General features: G+C 38.2%; 1 pseudogene across 1 annotated transcript in view; it reads left to right on the top strand.

The window, feature by feature from the left end:
* The first annotated feature begins 2,086 nt into the window (after nt 1-2,086).
* Nucleotides 2,087-17,246, top strand: part of LOC113589032 (calcium-activated potassium channel subunit alpha-1a-like) — an 87,749-nt pseudogene continuing 72,589 nt past the window's right edge. The window contains exon 1 of the transcript XR_014117179.1: nt 2,087-3,824. The product of XR_014117179.1 is annotated as a calcium-activated potassium channel subunit alpha-1a-like (transcript). The remainder of the gene's footprint in view (nt 3,825-17,246) is intronic.

Below are 17,246 nucleotides of genomic sequence, written 5' to 3' on the forward strand. Positions count from 1 at the left end.
GCACCATTTTCCTTTTTTAACAGTATCCCATAAGGCAATGCTAGCAAAGTCACTATTCTTCCTGGCTGCAGGTATCATTGTCAAAGCTAGCCACTCTCATGGTTCATACTACCCCATTTGTGTTTCCTATTGACTCACGAGGGATGAAGAAGAGACCAAACATTACACCTAATCAACACACAAATTTGCTTATGCTTAATATGTCTTCATGGCTATATTGCGCCAGTCGGCTGCTGCTAATTGTGTATTTTCTGAGTGCTTTCCTCAGTGGTCAAAGAAAGCTCTGACACAATCACAAAACGGGTAACTCTGAACCCAGGATGTGATGAAGAGGCAGGCATTTCTCCTGCAAGGGTCACCTTTACGTTCAGGAAAAGGAACACTGTCATGATTTTAAGTCAGTAAATGCAAAACCACTAAATCAACTGATCATATCTACAGTTCTTGTTGCATATATGCAAGTTGTTGAATGCTCAGTATGCATACATTTATAATCCACATGCCTCTCATTTCCACTGGATTGATTTTGAATACTGTTTATTATTTGGCATTTTTGAGCTTCTGTATGCAGCAGGCATGCTTGAGTGACGTTTATGCATGCCCATGCAGCACTAGCACCTGTCTGGAGATCTGTGGTGGAGTTGACCACTGATTAAAACCACCAATACCCATCATAAGCAGCAAGAAGGGTATAAGGCCTAGAGTTTGTCTCTGTGAATCGAATAGTTCTAACTGCAAAATTAGTGTTTGTGATTCAGGCATTGTTGGGGAAGCTCCCCAACCCCACTAACTCCTGCAAGTGGCCTGCCTCCGAGCCTTGTAGCAAAATGGCTTGGGACTGTAACATTGGAATAGCCTCCCCTTTCACACCAAATTAAAGAAAAGGGATTTTCTCGACAGAGATGATTGTGTTTTGCATTTAAATCTTATGTGGTTGTTGATAGTTGAAAATCACAGCATGCTGTAGCTAAAACATTTAGCTCATGTTCAGAATTTACCTGGCTTAGGTTTTTTTTTTTTTTTTTTTTTTTTCCTGACCTGAAAGAACAAACATGGAGCTAAACACTTTGTCATAGATTTCGAGACCAAAGTTGAACCTAGCTCTAGAATAATAATTCCCCATATAAGTCCCAGACTTGACTGAATCTATTTACAGGAAGCTTCAAATCCTTTGGTCAGTGTGACTGCAATGATAGTGGTGATGTGGGCTATGTTTGGCTAGAATCATTACACACCAGAGACTTGGGTCAGGTGCTATATTGATGCTTCGTTGGCTCCTCCAGGGCTAGCTGGGAGGTTACATGGTAGAGGGACATGCAGCAGGTTTAAAGGAAGCACTTTCCCATTTTGTTTCAAAATTTCACAAATATATTCCATATTCTTATCCCAAGTGTGTATGATATAAGATGAGATCAGATTGATTCCTGAACTTTGCTGAATATCAAAATGACAATCTACTGTGCTAAGTTGCAGGTGACTGTGCCTTTATTTTATTGTTACTAAAGTCTAAAACTGAGGACACAATGCTTTAAAACAAATCATACACCTCTAGATATTTTCATGTGTGTGTATGTATAAACACATTTGATTGATCTTTTTTTGCTTTTTTGTATGTTCATCAACAGCTATAAAACAGGTATTTCATAAGGGATGATAAACTGTAATGGTACCTCTGATGGTACCATTAAACCCCAAAAGCCTTAATTTTTTAAGCTTGACAGAAATGTTTTGATTTCCAAATGAATCTACTGTGTGTGTATGACACATTTAACATTGAACTCTCATATTTCCTTGGGATAGCACTGCCTTTTCTTGAAAAAAAAAAACTGTCTGAACTTACTGAATCATTTATCTTTTAAAAACAACTAAATGCTTAGTTTTTGTTTGGCGCACTTATGATGGCCATCCAATAGCCATCTTTTTTTTTTATTCAGTCAAAAAACATCTCTTATAGTGCAAATGGTGAACAATTAAATTGTTAAAAAGAATTGTAATTCCAGTATAATACCTATATACTCCAAATATGATCAAATCACAAAATACATTTAGATATAATCACAAGCAGTATTAGCAATATTTGGCAAGTAGTACAATCCTTGTGGTATAGCAAAAATAGCAAAAAAGTCCTATAGTTTTGTGTTGATACCTTTTTTAAACTATATTTTAAACAATTTTTTTTTTTTTGTAGTTTTTGTAGTGGTTATGTAGAGTGGTAGTAATCCCTGGGAAAATGAATCTTGTCTGTGTGACATACATAGGATGTATGGACTGGAATATCTTACTGTGTGTTGGAAATAGTGAAAATGCATCCAGAAAGTGTTTTCTATAAAGCATTCAGTTCACCAGGGGGCGTAAAAGTTCATCAAAACGCACGGAGGAAACCCCATTCAGTAATAGGATCAGTTCATTGTCACTTGTTTCGGCGATGGATCCACTACATTCTGAAGGGTTAAGGTAATTGTAGACCTTACCATAATATAACAGACAACATTAATTCATTCATAGGCGTCGTATCTTTTAACCTCTTATTTAGATTACTAGGGTTACAGATTACGATAAAAAGCAAGCTTTCCCCTTGCAACTCCGTTTAGCAAAAGAACTGCAGTCGAAGGAATTGGTGTAAATGAAATCCTTTCACTTAGATCTGAGGCTGTTTCCTGCGGCTGGCGGGAGTGGTGACAGTGTTTTGATGCGTTCCTCTGCGAGAAAAGTTCTGCGTCCTGTCGATGAAACTGAACAAGAGAGGAACAAAATAATAGATTAGTTTGCAGCGTTTAGTCGCCCTGCATTTTAAGCCTTTTTGTCAATTTGTTGGCTTTTGAAACCAAATTAATAACAATACTTGCTTAGCAATTTTGAATTTTTTAAATTCCAATTGTAAGTAATTAAAATACGAATGTCTCCCTGTAATCGACAACCAACCGTACACGCAGAAGTATTTGCGATTTGAAGCGTTTTGTTGAATTGGTGTAAACTCCACCCTCCCCCACCTGTGCAGCACCTTGGCAGTCTGTCGAGCACAACCGCTGCTCTCTAACTGCTGGCCGCTGCCTACACCGTCACGCAGGGGGAATCTGTCGCGCTAGTGCTTTAGTCTTTTTAAACAAACGCTACGTGTCGAATGACGAGAGTAGATGACCGGGAACGTTCAGTCTGTCGGAGCACAGCGAGCACATCAGTGCGGTGGAGCATGAGCATCGGTTAGAGACGAGAGGGTCGGTCAGGTCAAACACAGCCGGGTCGCAACTTGACAACCATTGATGAAGGCTATCAGGAGGAGAAATTACGAAGTTCATATGAATACGAAGAATGTGAAACGCCTCGCAAAGACTAGCGTTCTAGCGCAAATGTTTGGAGAGAGAGTTGGCCGATGATTTTGTGCTCAGCCAAAGTCAACCGCACGTCACAGGTTGCAGTCTACTGATTTATCGCGAAGGGATTCGGGGCGAGCGTTCAGCACGCGCCCGGAGAAGAGTGGCACCGACGCAACATGGCTGGATAACCGTTTCGTGGGCGCTGATATGTCACCTAAAAGATCCTACATGTTTCCATCCGAGGATGGCGACTTGTGGTCCGACGCCATTGACTCCTTGCCGAGAAAGACAAATGAAAATGCAAAAGGGGGTCGGCTACCAAAAAGCAAAATGGAAGTCATCATACCCTACTCGCCAGATATTCCGTGCGACGAGAGCGGGCAGCGGATGTGGTGGGCGTTTCTCGCCTCATCCTTGGTGACTTTCTTTGGGGGTCTCTTCATCATACTGTTGTGGAGAACTCTCAAATATATATGGACCCTCTGCTGCCAATGCGACATCAGCAAGCAGGTAATATAATTTAACACGTGTTCATAACCAGTGAAACATTTAGGCTACAGATCTTATACCATGGACTGAAATGGATTACCGACTGCTTATTTGTATAATTCCATTCTCCCTGGCACCTGTTGGCTCTGCACACAGTTCAAAATCAGAAAAAAAACATACAAAATCAGTCACAGTCCTTTAAAATGTATACCACCAGAGCAGGGAGACTTAATCTGAAACTTGCACATACCAAACAACTCTAATGAAACACCTCAGACAGGTAGATTGGCCAAAGTGTGCTGATTCTAAGAGTGATGTGTGTTATTAGGGTTCTAACTAAACCCACAGGAGAGTACTTTTAGCATCGGAGTTGGGCATTTGGGTGTTTTCAGTAGGTGTAGCCTTGATTTCCACGTGAATTTATTTCGATTTATAGAACCACATGTTTTTTCTCTTGCGAATCAGTCATAAAGGGCGTGGTCGATCAACGGGGTGGGGATTTAAACGGAGAGTTAAGAGTGCAGAGTTGCCAGGTTAGTGGTGTATCCCTCAATTGGGATTTTTTCGAAAATGCAGTTACATGTATATAATGTCAGATCGGGGTTGCGGGTTATCTGCGTTCATAATGTATCGCGGAGGTGGAAAAGAAATGTGTCGTTTGGATGTGGTACATTGTGATGAAATGCTTATATTTGGTAACCAAAGATTAGACACACCATCTTTGTGTGCGTCTGTCCAATTTTTGGTTGCCAAATATAAGAATATTTCAACATGAAGAGCCACATCCAAAAGACTAATTTCGCCACGTGACTTCATTAGCTGCGCATATTGTCAAGACTCGAACGATTTCTCCATTCATCTTGATTAGACTCGACAGTGGCTGACATTTTTCACACAGACAGACATACACAAAAATTATGAAAGAGAGACGACGAGGAGAAGAGAGAGAAAGGGTGGAAAAGGAACAAACGTTAAGTGACATTTAGCCTACATTGCCGAGGAAATATGGGGGAAAGAAAAGGGTTTAAAGAGGATATCCAAAATATTTAAAATGTCTGGAAAGCGTTCTGCAAGTAACGTAAATCAAAAATAAGTGCGAATCGCAGTGATCTGATTGCACGTGCTACACCGGAGAAGCACAAAGAGAATCATACACCAATCTCCTATGCCAGAAATCTTTGGCACAGGCGGTTTGTTTACAAGAAGGAATGTTTCTGTTGATGAGGCAGAGTTGCGGTTTGCTGCTCACATTGCATATCATTCAGGCTTCTTAACTGTGGATCATTTCTGATGTGTAGTGTAAGGAATTTCCAAGAAAGAAATACATTTTCACAGAATCAAATGTACAAAGTTAATTAATTCAGTGATCGGGCCTGTAAAAAAAAAAAAGTATACATTGGTGTTGAGATGTTCAGGCCACAGTCTTTTTTTTTTTTTACATTTGTCTTTTGAAATGTTGGGTATTTTTAAGCAGTCATTATGCTAGAGATTTTTGCTAGATGTGGCAACTCCATTTTTTGTGTTTGTCAAATATCTAACAGTGTCATTAAAAACCTAAATTCAGGCCATGCTTAATTAAGACTTTGCAATAGCTTAATGGTAAACACGTTTGTAAATCATCAGGCTTGAACCATTTTTAAAAAATCAGTCAAATTAAGCTACCATCCCTTGGTAAGGACAGATCCTTATTTTGCCTCCAAAGCTCATTATCATTTAAGACATTTATTGGATGTCTGCTGAACTGCTAACTAATATTACTTGCTACAGTGGCCTTTCTGAGTGTTTGCAATGGTTCAGCAGAACATGGCAGACAAGGAATGGAATCCATTTCTCCAACCAGAAACCACTATTTTTGATTCTGAAGTAATATTTAGAAGTAACCACCAGTCCTTGTGGAATTCGCAGGGTCTGATACTGAGATTAAGGTTAACATTACTTAAGTAATGTTAAGTAAAGGCTTAATGTCTTTTATTTTAAAGGTACAACAGGCATAGAGCTTGTGTGTTATATAGGTTTGGCTAGGTGCTAGTCATATGAGTCAGTTATATATAATAATCTTCATGGCTGGTTTGGATGTAGAGAATGGAACATTACAGCAAAAATCATATTATTTTCAATCAATATAATGTATATTTTATATAAAAATAATTATTAACTACCCTCATATATTTTTAATATTCATATTTTAAAGTAATGTTTAATTTTGCCTAAATATTTTACCCCATTAGAAAAACTTAGTGATTTCAGAAACTATATCTCACATTCTAGTGAATACATATGAAAATGATTAGAATTCTATTAAAAATGCAATTTCTTTTCATCTTATATCAAAAAATGCTACTAGACTTTTGATAGAGGTGTGTGTGTGAGTGAACAAGAGAGCGAGAGATAAGGCTATATGTGATGACTGATGTTCCTTTGTAGAAAAAAGCTGACCCTAACTGACATGAGTGCTTAATTCAAAAGTCTCAGCGTACCATATATCTTTACATAATAATCTCAATTGCTAAAAATAATCTTTTCATTTAAATATGTATCTGATAGTATATAAAGAATTTGTGTTTACTGGAATTGGCTTCAGCTTGGCAGAGTGAGGAAGGGTCTGCTCTGATAACTTCTCTAAAATACTCGCGCTACTAGTATACTAATACTAGAGATGGTACAGTCTGAAATGTGAGTGGGGCTGAACATGCTCATTGCAATACTGGGTGGGGTATACTCAGTACACATTAAGATCTAGGCCAGATGGAATGCTCTTCACATATTCCATTTTCTTTGTGAAGAGAGGTCAGGGACCCAACAATGACAACATGGCAGATCCAGGATTTGAACCTACAACCTTCTGATCGATAGGCCAGATGCTATCCACTAGTTGTTAACTACATCAAAACCTGACTGACTACGGCATCTACTGTTGTCAGTCAGGTTTTGTTCAAGTTGTCTTTAAAGTAATACCATGTGGTACTTCATTGTTTATTTCTAAAATAATGCTTTTGCAGCCATACAGTTCTTTTTCATATATCAAGACCGATGTCATTCAGTTGTTATTTTAGACTGTTTCTGGTGTGATGTGGAGGCAGTGCACAGTTGGGTTCAGCTAACTTGGATCCATAGCTAACTAGTAAGAAACCAAAATACAGCTAAATGTAATGGGGATATATGAAGTGAATCAAATATAATCCTTTGAATCATAAAGTGATGTTTGCCGCACTGTTATTCATAAGATGGCAGTTGTCTATAAATAGCTTAAAAACAAAACAAAAAGCAGTTTATTGTTTAATTCTGATTAGTTTCCCTGATTAGTTTCATTCATTTCAACAGTGAAACTGGAAAAGATCCAAACACCAAAGTGGAACCTGAGAAGGCTGGAATTGAAGCTATACTGAATTAGGTTGGGCCATATGAGTGAATGTTATTGCAATAAAATATGTTCCAGGATGCTTTTCTGTCAATGCTGTTATTATCAAATTAAAACAGCACAAAACCAAGTAGATAATTGTATATTAGCCCATGCTACCCATAGTGCTTTTACTTTAATATGATCACTTACTTTGTGACCTTTGTTTGGCTAAACAAAAAACATGATGTTTGTTCTTTTAATTTTGCCTCATTAGAAGCTTTTTTTGTATCTTTGTTCATTAATGAGTTTTGCTGCTTGTCCTGTTTAAAAGATCAGACATCATTTATGTCTTGTGACCCAGAAAGAGTGGCTAGGCCTTCTCAGTGCTCTGGTTCAGCTCTGAGTTTGCATAGACAAGCACCACACCAGACTTTATCATTCCTGATATTCTTTTGTAAAGCACTTTGTAAAATTTGTTTAAAAAGTACACAACGGCAATAAATTATTTCTTCTTATCTGCCTTCCTACAACTATCCAAGTTATGCTCTGTAATACAAACACAATATTTCCATGGTAAACATCCCCATTTTATTTCCTTATGCTATAGACAGGTATGGTGCTTGTTGCTAAGCAACAGGTTGTTGTTCTTTAGCAGGGGGTATTTTGGCAGTAGACTTATCCCTGAATCCCACACCTTATTCTGGTTTACATTTACAGTATTTGGCCAAAGCTACTTAGAATTGTGACTGAATACATCTTGAGCAATTGAGGGTTAATAGCCTTATTCAGGGAACAAATCATGGTGGGGCTTGAACTTGCAACAGTCTGATTACTAGTCAAGTGCCTTAACCACTGTTGCTGCACAGCTCACAGAACCTGGCATTCCCAAGTGGTCTTGTATCCAAGTAGTAACCAGGCCCAAACCTGCTATTGTTATGGCTGCTGTATTGTATATCTGTAACTGTAAGTGTTTTGTGTTCTTGAAAAGTGCTATATAAATCTGATAATAATAATAATAATATTAGTAGTAGTAGTAGAATAAGAAGATGTGCAGTGGAATCAGTCAAGTTAAGATTCTTGAAATAGATGGGAAACATTTGTGTTTCTATCCCTTGCTCTGTATCTTTAACTTGATAAATGTGTGTAGGTGAGTGTAATGTTTTAAGAATCAAGGTACCCTTGGATTTTGTGGTACCTTAATTACTTTATTTGGGCATCTTGGGCTAATTAGCTCAACATGCACAAAGGCAGGGCAACTCGGATTACTCCAGGCAATCCGTATCTTTGCAGATATCAGTATCCATTCAAATACTTGACCTTGTAGTGCTCAGGTATCATTACACAAATGAGATCATATTAAATTCACTACACTAGCTTTTATTCACCTGCAGCCACATTAAAGTCACTGGATATTTTATATCATGTCCTTTTAAAACAGTTCAGTAAACTCAACCCCCTCTTTTACAGGGCTAATGTGATCTGAGAGAGCAGGACTACAGCAGGTGCCTGTTTTTGGTCAGTACTGTATTAATGATTTCTTTTAGAAAGCACACATCAGTATCCATGGCAAATATACCACCTGTCTGGCCCTGTGAGACTGTTAAGTATACTCAAAGACCTTCTTTAAAAACTTTACAGCTTGAGTGTTACAGTTTACAGCTCTCTGGAGATTAACAGGTTCACTTTTTACTATGTAAAATGTTCTGGAATTTTATGGGTTAAGGTTTTGCCATTTACAGTTCTCTGGAGATTCACAAGTTCATGTTTTACTGGTGATATTCCCTGGAGTTTTACAGTGAGATTTTACTGTTTCAAATTCACTAGATCACCTGACAGAACGCGTTTGTTGAGATTTTGAAAATCTTTTCAGTTGATGAGCTCCACTGATTAATTTTATGTAGTGTAATATGTTTGAATTTGATATCTTGGATGTGTATTTGTTTGTTGCTGCTTTCCATCCTGCCAGATCTCCTTCTCATAAGAGACTGTGACTACATATTTGATAATTTGTCAAATTGTTTTTTAGGATTTATTTTCTATACATGCTTTCAATATAAATAAAGTATTATATAGTGACAAGCTAGGAACGTCTAGACTTATGAGCATCCCAGCCCTCTTGGCTTGTTTTGTCTGATATGATATGGATTTGTTTTCTCACTTCATAGATGTTGGTTTTACTTAATGTTTTCTGGTTAATCTTGAGGTGTACTCAGATTTTGAATATCTGATTCATTTCTGTTTCAGGGAAGATAGAAGACTTTGTGTGTCTGTGACTGTTTTTAGGCCTGTTGCATCCACCAGCAGCTTTGTCCTGTTTGCCCTGACTTGAATTTGTGACATGAACCCACTAATGGCTCAGTCACTGCCATGTCAGGACATGAGCGTGTGTTTGTTTGTGTGTGAGTGAGGGAGAAAATGTCCAATTTGCTGTTCATTTGCAACTAGTGACTTTGTAAAAAAAGATGATAATGCACTTTAATTAAAATGACCCTTCCAAACTGGTTGTTTGCTGGTGAGGAGTTATAGTTTTCTGTGCTGACTGCTGTAGTTGGTCTGACTGGAGTGGACAGCTGAAAGTGAGGCTGTACTGTTGAATAAACTACTACTGCTCTTATATGTAATTCAAAATGAATGAATTGTCCCAGACTACCACAGTGTGTGTTTGTGTGTGTGTGTGTGTACAAAATGTATACACTACTGTGCAAATGTTTTAGGCAGGTGTTCTCCAAGATATTTGGAATAACCTTTCTGCAGAGTTCCTTCAAAAACGGTGTACATTTTTATGAGGAACTTTGATCTGAAATGAATAAACCTTCTCTTTTAAATGTTACACAGGCCAAGAAATGGTTCATTCAGTCATGTTATATGATGAGCATGTTGGAAGTGGGTGCTTGTATTGTGGTTATTAAATTTGTGCTGGTGGATTAATTTGTGTAAGCCTGTTAATTTTTAAGTTATTTTTAATACAAAATGTGGTGCTACAAATAAAAAATTGTGTATAACATCCAATACCAGATCTGTTTTTGCTATGTGTACTTATTCCTTGTGCATCTGCATATGTTAAAGTCAGTGTAATGGTTATAGTCGAGATCAGGGTTACAGTTACGACTATATTGATGGTTAAGGTGAGGGTTACATGTTATAGTTTAGCATTGCAGGTAAGTGGGGACGACAACATTTGTGTTGTTATTATATGGCTTAGATACTATAACTGCAATATTCATTGCTGTATATTTAAAAACAAGCCCTTAGTTGGGTTAAAACTATCCCTTGATATGGTTAAAGATTGGCCTTTACCAATATTTTATATGCTTGTTGGCATGTCAGCACTGTGATTCCTTAAACCAGACAGAGATTGCAAGGGCTGCTATTGGTCAGGATGCACACAGCACCCAAGAAGTAATGCTATGACGTTACACATCTTATATATTGTACATATTGTAGCTTTCTGCTGTCTTAATTGCAACGATCAGTCAATATGAATTGATCATTTGCGATTTTGATTAACAAAATATGTGCTGTGGCCTAGGTTACAGCTATGGTTATGGTGGTGGTTACAGTTATGCTTAACATCATAGTTATTGTTTTAGTAATTTTACTGCCCTTAAATAGGAATTAAAAATTTGAACATAATGTTGAAGAGAAAAGCATAAAAGAACACACTCAGCATGGCCACAATGTTATCCTCCAGATGGTGTGTGGTGTTTTCTTTTGATGAATATTAATCTCTGGTGGGGGCAGGGGCGGGGGGTGAGTATGTGGTCGGTTGGCTGTTTTAACAAATGAGCCAAACTGTCCAAGCACCAAGATTTGTGAGGGCCACCTAGACACTGATGGAAGCAGAGGCACTAAATGCACAGGGAGATTTTGCTCCAGGCCAGCCCACTATGAAAAGCCTGAATTAAACGGATGCTGGTTTGAAAAATGCAGACATGAAATTGCCTTGGCTCTAATGTTCCCAGCCCATTTAATGTATTTCTGTGAAGAGAGTTTTAATGTGGATCGATGTAGGCTTCGTGCTGGTGCTAAATTGAGATGGCCTGCACCTAATTTAAGTCTCCAAGGCAGATTATGAAACTTTCTTCAGGAGCAAGAAGTGATTAGAGATGGAAAGGAGAATATGAAAACTTCTTTTATGTATATACAGTGCTAAAAGTTATCCTAGATTTTGCACATTACATATATACACATATACATACATTACATGTACACATAATAGTTTTACTATTACAAATTATATATGTAATGATCTCAAATGAACAATATCGTAATATTGTGCAAATTTAAGATTTATTATAGCATTCCAGCAAGTGTTGAACTAATAAGAAATTTGAACTCAGTGGTCATTTGATTATCTGTTTGCATATTGTTTGCCACTTACCCATTTGGTTAGTTCTAATTAGAGTGGTGGGGAGCGGCGGCAGCACTTCCTGCTGGTCTTGCTAGCATTCTGCAGACAGGTCTCTGCCTCCAGGTTCTGAAGCACAAAAGCACAAAAATGATTATCACAGAGTTCAGTGATTGTTTTGCAGATTGTTTCCTTTTTTTGTGGTATGTGCACGAATGTCTGCATTCATGTTTGTTTGTGTGTTCTTCTGGGTAACATGAAAAGGAACATTACCAAAGTATGTCTTAATGTCCTGCCGCTTGCTGCATTTGTCCTATGTTCAGGCTTCAAAATTTCAGTAAGGATTAGAAGGCTGATTATTGCTGTCTAGTTATCTCATTTGTAATTTGATTAACTAATCAGTTTACATCTGAAGGAATAGTCCCCTCAGTCTCTTCTAAGGGTCTATCCTGTAGTGTATACATTTTTATATGAAGCTGTTCAGGGTTTTGCTTTATAAGGTCACTATCTTGCATAAGAACATGCTACTTTGCAAGCTTGTCAGTAAAGTCACAACCAAAGTTAGCATCTGCATTTAGACATGGGTGTCTTAAGGTTTGATGGGGGCAGATTTCTACAGCCCTGCTACTCAGTCGTGACCCAGTCCTGAATACAAACCTGATCAAGATCATTGATTGCTGAGCAATTTGTCTGATTTGTCACTGTCTTTACACCCAACAAGCTGGGTTGAAAACATCCTTCCAGGAGTCAGCACTGGGTCACTTGTCCCTGTAGTACTCTCCAAGGAGTGTGGAGAGGCCTGGGTGAGGTGTGGCTGTCTCTCTGATCCCCCTAAGCTCCGCCTCAGCAAGTTTCTAATGATTTTAGAATTTAATTTCACTATCAAATGAATGCATGAAGCAAGCGCTTAGTTCTTGTAGTGAATGAGAGTATGAAGAGAATTCCAGTTTTGTATTGAATGCCAGTACAAAGTGAATTTCAGTATCCTATTGAACTCCAATGTGAAGTGAATTTCACTATTGTATTTCAAGTGTCAGATGGAACACTCTGAGAATGTAGGTGCAGTGACTTACACATACACTAATGGGGGCTTTCCAGATAAACCAGCAGATTATTATAAGAATCGTATTGTGTGTAGGTTAACAACATACTTAATTTGGTATATGGTGCATCCCATTTTATTGAAAATGTTAGTGTCCAATCCCAGCCCTGTTTAAATGTACCCTGAACAGATGGTACACAGTGGTGTATGCAATAATTGATCAGGTTCCAGACATAACTAAAGGATATCTATGTGCCTGAGTAGGTGTGGATGGAATGACCATGGGGGTATGTTGTGTCTGTAGTACAGAGACACTGTTCACAAGTCCCTCTGTAAACACAACAGGCAAGAGCAGGCAGATGCTTTGCAGAAATGGACTACAGATAATAATACTCTTGTAAATGGAAAGATGTCTGCTTTTCGAAAAACAAGCACAAAATATTCAGGCTATCACTTGGAAAACACTTTAAACAATGAAATTCATATAAACCAGTGTGAGAAGAGCCTCCAAACACTAGTATTCCCTCACTGTTATGACTATATACCCCAGGAAGACACTGAATTGGCCATGTCTGGAACATACTGGTGTGTTACTTGTGGGATGTACAAAAAAAAAAAAGGCTTTAGAACATGTCTAAAAAATAACAATTAACCTCATGGCAAAATCCAACTCTGCTCCAGTTCTTCCCACTCTGCAGTCAAGGTGTCAGAACACTGCAGTAAAACCCATACGTGACATGTCTGCATCGAGTCCTCCTTTGAATGACTCCCTCCCACAGAAACAGAGCGGGGCCTGCCATGGCCGCTGGGATAAAAACCACCTGACCTGCATAGTTGCAAGGACAAGCAGACTGAGAAATGGAACATTGAGCACAACTATCAAACCCTTTAATGCTCAGTTGTGAATATTTATGATTAACTTATCAAGTGATGAGGTAAGCTGTGTATGAATAATAGTTATTTAACAAGTTGTTAGCAAAATTGAACTGCTCGGTAGTTATATTTCAAGGTGGGAATGCTTGTATGCAGAAGCCTAAATAATTATTTCCCCAGCAAATAATTGATTAATTCTACTTGATAAATTATGATGACATACCATTACATTTAAGTAATTTTCCAGATTGGCTCTAATCGTGTTACCTCAGCACTTTACAAATTCTTCTAGGTATAGTAGTGTGCATCAACCTTTTTGTCTGGGAGACATGATTTTGTTATAATGTTACCCTGTGTTGCCTACTGCGAAATTTAGTCTGACTTCTTGATGAAATTATAAACCGAGAAACACTTAGAAGTTGGCTCATAGCAATTTGCTGCTGTGAGAATAGTCAAGTGTTTTGCTGTCTAGTATGTCTTTGTAATGAGCTCCCATGAGTTTGAGTCGCTAATGTTACTTAAATACTTGTTATAAGCAATTAGAAACTTGCATAAAGATGAACCACATTCACAAGACTAATTTATCCCATGTTGATTTTTTGCCAGTTTCACCTTGCAATAGTGAACCCTAGGAAGCACATTGAACTGAATAATAATGAGTTGTGTATAACCCAGAGGTTAGTTTAATCTAGGAAATGGAAATGCATTGTTGTCCCTTTAAGAGGAATATGCAAATGTGATTCATGACAAGATACTTGGCATAGTCTTGCCCTTCGTCATGTAGGCACTATGGTGTGAAAGTGTGTAGAGAAACTGCTATGAGTGGGGGGGGGGGGGGAACTGATTTTATTAGTGAATAAACTTTGCTAAAGGAGTGATACTTCGACATGCAACCGGGCATATGATGGTGCTGTAAAATCGTTTTGATGAGCTTCTAATGATGAAGAAGCTCAAAATGAAACGTACTGAGATAGTACATGTTACAAAGGTGTATAAAGTGATTGTCGAGTCGACTTTGCTTGTGTGTTGAATAAACTATTTGAACTTGGAGATGCTTTTGTGTAATGGACAGCCATTTTGAATGTGTGCTGTGCTGTGCTATGCACAGAACAGTTGTATTAGTTATGTTCTATACCAGATTACTAGAACTGTTCTAAAGGATGTAACCTTTGATATTGGAAATCATTTTCTAACACATTTTGTACATTTCATTGTGTGAAAGAGCCAAGGTGGCGAGCCACCCATGAGTTAAAATCTTTGGAGTGAGCCAACTGCAGCTTCATTGTGCTTCTGTGAAAAAGAACTGTTTTGAAGTCAGACCGATGTGGTGGGACAGACCTTGGACTTTTTTGCATTCAATAATGAAATGTGGCTGTTTGAACTGCATTCATTTGGATATTTTCCAGGCTTTAAAAGGAGTGTTATAATGGCTTCTGTCAAAGCTTGCTGTAAACAACCAGACTCCAGTGCTTGATTTTACAACTGCAGAAGAGGAGGTGCTGACGTATTATTTCTAAATAGAATTCAATCGGATAAGCATCTGGTCCTGGGGCCTTACTACTTTGCATTTTAGAAATTTGATCCAACATTTTCTGTTTGTATTGAGGTACCTAAGTGTGTTTTGAAGTGCAGAATCAAGTTTTCAAACATCCACTTCTTCCAAGAAGTTATTCCAAATATGTTGGAGAGCATCTGCCTAAAACATTTGCACAGTAGTGTATATATATTTTTTTATACGTGCGCACACACACACACACACACACATACATACCCGTAATTTATGACACAGCTTACGAAAATCGACTCATACTTTTGTTTCTCTGGAAGCTCTTTACTACATTTTTGAATATCTCTTACTACTATATATATTTCTGTGTATGTATGTATGTATGCATACATATATATTGTATGAGTGGATTTTTGTGAGATGTTTCATAAATTACAGGTTGCTGATGTATTCCTAGCAGCAGTTAAACATTGCAATAGGTAAGTGCATCATTCTAACTCAGCCTGCTAGCTTTTATCCTAGTATATTTGACCATTTCTAAAAGCAGTGAAGGCTAATCTCTCTAAAATATCAGTTGCATACTCTAAAACCTATTTCCACATTCAACATAAATGAGATGAAAGTTTGTGTTGGAGAGATCCATTGTGGCATGAGTGTGTTTTTCAGACATGTTCATTATCCTGAACAAGGTTGCACTGTGAAACCAATTAATTATTCCTGGCTACTCTATGATGCCAATTAGACAGCCTTCAAATAACCAGCACTCTTTCACTCATGTTCCATGCATTCATATCATTTTTACATGTATATTATGTGTAACACCTACCATTTGTTCTAGAGGCTTTAGATCATTACTTGCTTTAGAAACATGTATGAGTTTGAAATGTCTTGTAGGTCATTAGAGTCTGTAGCTTATCTGTTGCCATGCAGTTTTGTGTCATCCATCCCCCAACTCCTTATGAGTGGTCAGTTTCTAATAGGAGGACTGCTGTTGGCTGGATATTTTTGACTGACTGATCACTCTCAACCAATCACTGACATCTGACACATGTGTAAAAATTCTATACCTGACTAATAAATTCATACCAGTATAATGATAGTATCAGTGTTGAGAACGGTCCATCCACTACTGCAGCTCCTGCAATGGTGTGTGTGTGTGTGTGTGTGTGTGTGTGTGTGTGTGTGTGTGTGTGTGTGTGTGTGTGTGTGTGATGTACTCAATAATGTTTCATGCACTGAGCATATGACAGAATTATGGATGTTAAAAATAGTTTGGAGCTCCCAAGTGGCGCGGCAGAAATGCATTTACCCTATTATGTGGAAATCATGAGTCTAACCGCCAATGATTCCACAGCCATCCTTGGCCAGGTGCTTGGTCGAACAAAATTGGCCATGCTGGGTGGGGGGGGGGGGAGAGGGGTGGCATACTCCACCATCCACTGGCCAGTCATCGGTGTCTGTGAGCTCATGCATCAGCTGTCCTCTGAGTGTGTTACACCACTTTCTGATGTTGAATGAACTTAAAAAGATGTAGTGTTTGGCAGCATGTGGCTCAGAAGAAGCATGTCATAGCCCTTGCCCACCCTGATGGGCAGCTGTTGTGTGATAGGGAGATTAACCTCACTGATGAGAATTGGCTATGATTAAAATAGAGAGGGGGGAAGTAAGTGTGTGTGTGTGTGTGTGTGTGTGTGTGTGTGTGTGTGTGTGTGTGTGTGTAGGGGGGTAATTTGTGTGAAGGGTCGTGGCGCTGTAGACAAGTCATCTGGTCTGTTGCAGGTCTGTATGGATGTTCAGCCTCCAGGCTGAGGTACACTGTATACATCTTTTCCTTTCACTCTTAACACCAATTATCCACAGCTCAAAGTCAATATCTGTTGATGACAATGGATGAAGTATAAACGTGGACAAAGTACAAAAGGTTACAAAAGTTAAATTGATGGAGGCTGTGAAGCAGCAATTAGTTTGTTCTCAAATGTATTCAGGCCTGTTGTTATTATGAGTAGTTATTATAGTAGTATTATATCTTGATATAAACCATGGTGGAGATGACTAGGTAACAGGGATGCTGGAAAATCATCTAAAATTAAAACATCACTAGACAGTTGTTTCTATATGCATCCAGTCTGTGTACATCTGTGTGTGTGTGTGTGTGTGTGTATATAGATGTACACTCTACAATATTGATTTATACATTATTCTTATTTATAACCAGCATCCATATTTTTCTGTTTCTCTGTAACACATATACAGTACACACTCACCACCCACACAGCCTGAGCCTCTGTCTAATCTACAAAGTGTAATTTAAACAGTGATTAATTAAAAAGCTC

This window comes from Electrophorus electricus, chromosome 15, assembly GCF_041902795.1.
Source record: "Electrophorus electricus isolate QZ-2024a chromosome 15, ASM4190279v1, whole genome shotgun sequence".
NCBI classification, from domain to species: domain Eukaryota; kingdom Metazoa; phylum Chordata; class Actinopteri; order Gymnotiformes; family Gymnotidae; genus Electrophorus; species Electrophorus electricus.